We start from the raw sequence: 5,996 nt of genomic DNA, 5'->3' as shown, positions 1-5,996 counted from the left end.
CCTGCAACCTCCAACACCCTACCTACTCCCAGAAATGCAAGGCTCGACCTCCTCCATCCGCTCCTGAACTCACTGTTCCTCTCCGCCCTTTGGATGACCCCACCCCTCCTGGCAATTCCCTCCGTCCTCCCCCCACCGCAGAGGACATCATCAGGTTCGTCACAATAGTGCTCCAGAACGTCCATCCCTTTCAGCGTCCCCACACCCTCCACCAGATTTCCCTCGCTGCCCGTTCCGTGTTCCACCTCAACACCTACGCCACCTATTCCCACAACCAGGCCCATTTCACCTTCTCCCGTCTCGACACCCTCGTTTAAATTCCCATTATGGCACGACAGCACCGTATCCTGTTCAATAACATCCGCTCCCTTCCCACCAACAAGCACCTCCTTATGCATACCCTTACGACCCACCGTGTGGATGCCTTCCTTCTGAACGAAACCTTTCTTCAGCCCCACCACACCGTCCACACCTCGCCCTACCTCCTTCACCGGTCTGACAATCCACTCCAGATAGCGCGTGGCGGAGTTGCCATTGGCCACCACCGCCAGATCCCTGTCCGGCTCCAACCCCTCCTTCCTGACCCCACAGAACACTTGATCCTTAGTCTCTTCTTCCCCGGCCTTACCCTTACCTGTGCCACCATCTATGTCCGCCCCGCTGCACCTATTCCTTTCGACTTCCTTTCCCACATCGACCGTACCTTCTCCTCCTACGTGATCGCCGCCGACCTCAACATCCATAGTCGTTCTGCCGCCCAGTTACGGCGGTGGCATCGGTTCCTTGCCACCCTCCAAGGCGACGTCCTTCCAATTCCCCAACACACCCGCCCTGAATCCAATACCACTCCCGATGTCGTCCTAGCCTCCCCCACCCTGCTTGGCCGCATAGCGGTGGACGTCCTTGATCCCATTGGCAGTGACCATCTCCCTGTCCTCCTCACTGTATCAGACGGTCGTCGCCCCCGTCCCGACCCGCGCCATGACCCTCCCCCGAAATATGTCCATGACTACTCCCGTGCCAACTGGAATGCCTACCGGGACTCCCTTGCTCTCCAGGTCGATAGCCACCCCCTCACCTACCACCAACCTGATGACGTTACCCGTGCTGCCTCCTTTCTCCAGCAGACCTTGTCTGAGGCCGTGGAGGCCCACGTCCCTACCATTGCCATCCATCCGCACCGCCCCACCTTACCCCCACAGGCCGTCCTTCTCCTGCGTGAATCCCGCCGGCTCTACCGTGCCTTCCTTCACACACGTGACCAGGACACACTACGACGCCACCGGCAACTACAGCGACACATCAGGAACTTACTCACGGCAAAGAAACGCCGGGACTGGCGACAGACATGCACCCGTCTTAATGCCACCTTACCTATCAACTCGTCCAAGTACTGGTCAGCCTTCCGCCGCCTTACCGGATCTAAACCCTCTCCCTACTACCCTCTCCTTCATGATGACCACCCCTTCCCTGATGCCCTTAGTAAGGCCAACCATTTCGCCTCCTACCTCTCCGATATCCTTACCATCCCTGACGATCCCCAGTTCGATTATTCCCTCTTTCCTGATGTCCGTGATCGAACTGATACCTCTGTCCCCCCGCTTGCTCCTGGCTTCCAGTACTTGGACAACATCACACACACAGAACTAAATACCCCAATCACCACTCAAGATATCATTGCTACACTTCGCCCTAAACGCAACACTGCTCCCGGTCACGATCGTGTTACTTACCGTCACCTCCGTGAAGCTCCTGCCTCCTTCCTCTCCACATTGGCCAGGCTCTACAATGTGGTCCTGTCCACCGGCTACTACCCCGACCTGTGGAAAACCTCCCGGATCCTGATGTTCCTCAAGCCCGACAAACCGCCTTCCGCTGTCTCCTCCTACCGTCCCATCAGCCTTACCTCGGTCTTCAGCAAGGTCCTGGAATCCATTCTTACCCGCCGCCTACACAAGCACCTTCACCAACACCGCCTCCTCCCCCCTACCCAATGTGGCTTTCGGCCGTCCTTCTCAGCCGATGACCTCCTCCTTCACCTCACTCACCTCCTCTCCGAACAACTCAATTCCCGTCGTTCCGCCATCTTCCTTTCCCTCGACCTCGAACGCGCATATGACCGTGTGTGGCATTCCGGTCTCCTTTTCAAGCTCCAAACCTTTGCTCTTCCTCTCAACTATGTCCGTCTGGTCGCTTCCTTCCTTTCCCACCGTCCTTCCTATGTCACCATCCACAACACTGATTCCTACACCTTCTACCCCTCCGCCGGTGTGCCCCAAGGTTCCGTCCTTTCCCCTCTTCTCTATCTCCTTTACACGGCAGACATGCCTCCACCTGCACCTCCCCTACACCTTCTCCAGTACGCCGATGACACTGCCTTCCTTGCCCTCGCTCCCACCCTGCAACGCTCCCAGCACCTTCTCCAATCCTATCTTGACCGGTTCACCACTTGGTGTAACCAGTGGTTGCTCAAGGTCAATCCTTCCAAGACCCAGGCGATCATTGTAGGCAAAACCACTCGTTCCTTCCGTCTCCTTGATTTCTATCTTACTATTTATGGCCGTCCCATCACCCTCACACCTACTCTCAAGTACCTTGGTGTCACCCTCGACCGTCGCCTCTCCTGGAACCCACATCTCCGGACGATCCAAGCCAAGGCACGCTCCCGCCTCCGCCTCCTTAAGCTCCTTTCTGGCCGTACATGGGGTCTGGACCCTTCCACCATCCTCTACACCTACAAGTCCCTCATCCGTCCTATCCTTTGCTATGCTCATCCCGCCTGGATCTCTGCCCCTCCTACCTTCTACAAGTCCATTCAGATCCTAGAACGCCATGCGCTCCGCCTCGCCTATCGCATCCGTCTCCCTTCCCCCACGCGGATCCTCTATGACCTGATTCCCTTCCCGCACCTCCTCCTTTTCCTCGAACGGTTACGGATCCTCTACACCTCCCGCAAGCTTGATCCTCCACACCCTCTTGTCTCTCCCATCCTCTCCCACCCCAACCCGCTGCCGCGCCTGCATTCCTATATCCCACCTGCTCTCCATCTTTACACCCTCCACACCCTCTCCCTCGGTGGCTTCCGTCAACTCCCCCTCCCTGATGATGCCCTCCTCCCCTCCATCTACCCCTCCTACCAACTTTGAGCCTTACCTTCCCTCTCCTCTCCTTTTCCTGTGGGCACCCTCTCTCCCTTCTCTCCCTCCCTCCCCTCCCCTTTCTCCTTGGGCTTCCACTCCCCCTACCCTCCCCCTTCTCCTCCATCCCTCTCCTCCACTGGCATCTTCCCCTCCCCCTCTCTCTCCTCTTCCCCACACCTTTTCCCCTTGGCAGGCCACGACTCTGCTGTCTTCCATCAGTTACTTTCATCGTCCTACGCCGAAGACCATCGCATGTGTTTGTGCCTCGACTCTCCTGCAGTGTGTTTGTGTTTCGTCGTTTGTGCTCCGCTGGTTCACGTGTGGCCATCTGCCATCTGCGTTTGTGCACCGTGTTTCTCCGCTTTTATCCATTGTGCTACGCACGTGACCGACTCCGTTTTAACTCTGTTTTGTCTACTGTTTGTACCCCGCCGTCTTGATTGTTTTTATATCTCACTCATCTCTGTTCTGTGTATACTCTGAGGCCGAAGAGCGGCATACTTGGTCCGCTGCCGGCCTACCTGTTTGTCACAGGTATTAAAATCACAATAAAGGAAAAAAAAAAAAAAAAAAAAAAGGTACAGCATACGGTGGGACGAGGCAGTCTGAATTACATTTTATAGATGTATTTCTCACATATCTCAGAGCCTCTCGCGGTCGTCGTCGTCGTCGTCGTCGTCGTCGTCGTCATCGGCGGCGCCGCTTCTGCAGAAGTAGCAAATTTCCAGCGTAGCAAATCCGGCGAGGGACGCCCTGCCTTCGATTCCGAATGCACAAAGTGTGTGGTCTTGTTTCTCAGTCTATATTTGGTCGGTCTCGTAAGAGGTTGAATGTACCGAGTGGGTGGGAAAGAGCAAGCGGCAGCGGCTGTGTAGAACGAAAACACAAATCCTCAGGGGTGTGAGCGTTTCGAGATGAGTCGTATACATGTTATAGTTGGTCGTCAGTGACCGTGTGGCCTAATGGATAAGGCGTCGGACTTCGGATCTGAATATTACAGGTTCGAATGCTGTCACGCTCGTGTTTTTCCAGTTCTGAAAAAGAAACATACCGTTTTAATGTAGCAATTGAGCACTACGAAACCGTCTGAATGTTGCTGTTGACCATTTTTTTGCTTGGAGATGCTCTTGAGCTTGAAACACACACAACAAGACCGGTGTTAACTAGCGAAATGGTCGGCAGAGTGCCGACACCGCGAGTTTTGACTGGCACTTACACATCTGAAACAACGTCGGAAAGTAACTCGTTCGGCTTTTGAGTCACATAAAGTATGTGTGTTAATTTTGACGCAACTAGCTCTGCATGTTGTCATGCAATTTCCTTACCTCTCAGAAATGATTATGACATAAAAGTGAAGTACGTGACGAGTGTGACGATAGGAAAACATTAGGCAGCATGGAGAGATTCTGTATGGGACCACCCAACCCAAACGAGTACTGTGTGACGTGCTACCCGGCAGGTATTCGCCGAGGTAGCCGGCTAGCGCAGTCGTTAGAGCGTCAGACTCTTAATCCCAGGGTCGTGGGTTCGAGCCACACGCTGGGAGGAACGGAATTTTGTTCCGCTGCAGATGTAAATTACCGTTTTTCTGATTAACGAGATGTAATGGAAAAAGCAACTTTAAACTTTGCCTATGTCTCTGTCAGTCACAAGAAAACTGTATTTGAAGGTGAAGGTGATTTTGTAGACATGTGTGAAAGACATGTTCTGAAATGCAAGTGTTGTTGTTTGGAGAGAACATTGGTTACGTGTCAGATGTGTAGCTAAGCAGTAATGGGTCGTCATAGCTGCAAATATTAGCCGGTAATATGAAGTGTTGTCAGCTGAAGTCGGATGATGCAGACGACCGTAAGGACGAAGTACCCAAGAGTACCGCTAGGCCGCGCCTCTTTAGCTCAGCGGTAGAGCAGTGTTCTAATAAACCAGGAGTCGTAAGTTCCATCCTAACAGGAGAAAGATGAATTTTGGAAATCAGTTGCGCGTCGTGGCCGTATAGCAAACAGTATCTGTGATGACGAACAATTAGCGACAGGCGTTTTTTTAAGAATTACTCTCAGATGTGATTAAGGCGAATGGCGCAGATAAAGCATTTACCAAAGCGGTACAGCATACGGTGGGACGAGGCAGTCTGAATTACATTTTACAGATGTATTTCTCACATATCTTAGAGCCTCTCGCGGTCGTCGTCGTCGTCGTCGTCGTCGTCGTCGGCGCGGCCGCCGCCGCTTCTGCAGAAGTAGCAAATGGCCAGCGTAGCAAATCCGGCGAGGGACGCCCTGCCTTCGATTCCGAATGCACAAAGTGTGCGATCTTGTTTCTCAGTCTATATTTGGTCGGTCTCGTAAGAGGTTGAATGTACCGAGTGGGTGGGAAAGAGCAAGCGGCAGCGGCTGTGTAGAACGAAAACACAAATCCTCAGGGGTGTGAGCGTTTCGAGATGAGTCGTATACATGTTATAGTTGGTCGTCAGTGACCGTGTGGCCTAATGGATAAGGCGTCGGACTTCGGATCTGAAGATTACAGGTTCGAATGCTGTCACGGTCGTGTTTTTCCAGTTCTGAAAAAGAAACATACCGTTTTAATGTAGCAATTGAGCACTACGAAACCGTCTGAATGTTGCTGTTGACCATTTTTTGCTTGGAGATGCTCTTGAGCTTGAAACACACACAACAAGACCGGTGTTAACTAGTGAAATGGTCGGCAGAGTGCCGACACCGCGAGTTTTGCCTGGCACTTACACATCTGAAACAACGTCGGAAAGTAACTCGTTCGGCTTTTGAGTCACATAAAGTATGTGTGTTAATTTTGACGCAACTAGCTCTGCATGTTGTCATGCAATTTCTTTACCTCTCAGAA

The 5,996-nt window shown here is 52.9% G+C and overlaps 1 non-coding gene across 1 annotated transcript; it reads left to right on the top strand.

Moving 5' to 3' along the window:
• The first annotated feature begins 5,611 nt into the window (after positions 1 to 5,611).
• On the top strand, positions 5,612 to 5,684 carry Trnar-ucg (transfer RNA arginine (anticodon UCG)). The gene has a single exon. It is a non-coding gene; the product is annotated as a tRNA-Arg (tRNA).
• The last annotated feature ends 312 nt before the right edge of the window (positions 5,685 to 5,996 follow it).

The sequence above is a fragment of the Schistocerca gregaria genome, unplaced genomic scaffold (assembly GCF_023897955.1).
Source record: "Schistocerca gregaria isolate iqSchGreg1 unplaced genomic scaffold, iqSchGreg1.2 ptg000259l, whole genome shotgun sequence".
Taxonomy (NCBI): Eukaryota; Metazoa; Arthropoda; class Insecta; order Orthoptera; family Acrididae; genus Schistocerca; species Schistocerca gregaria.
Note: the sequence above shows the minus strand (reverse complement) of the source record. Positions and strands in the feature narration are given on the sequence as shown.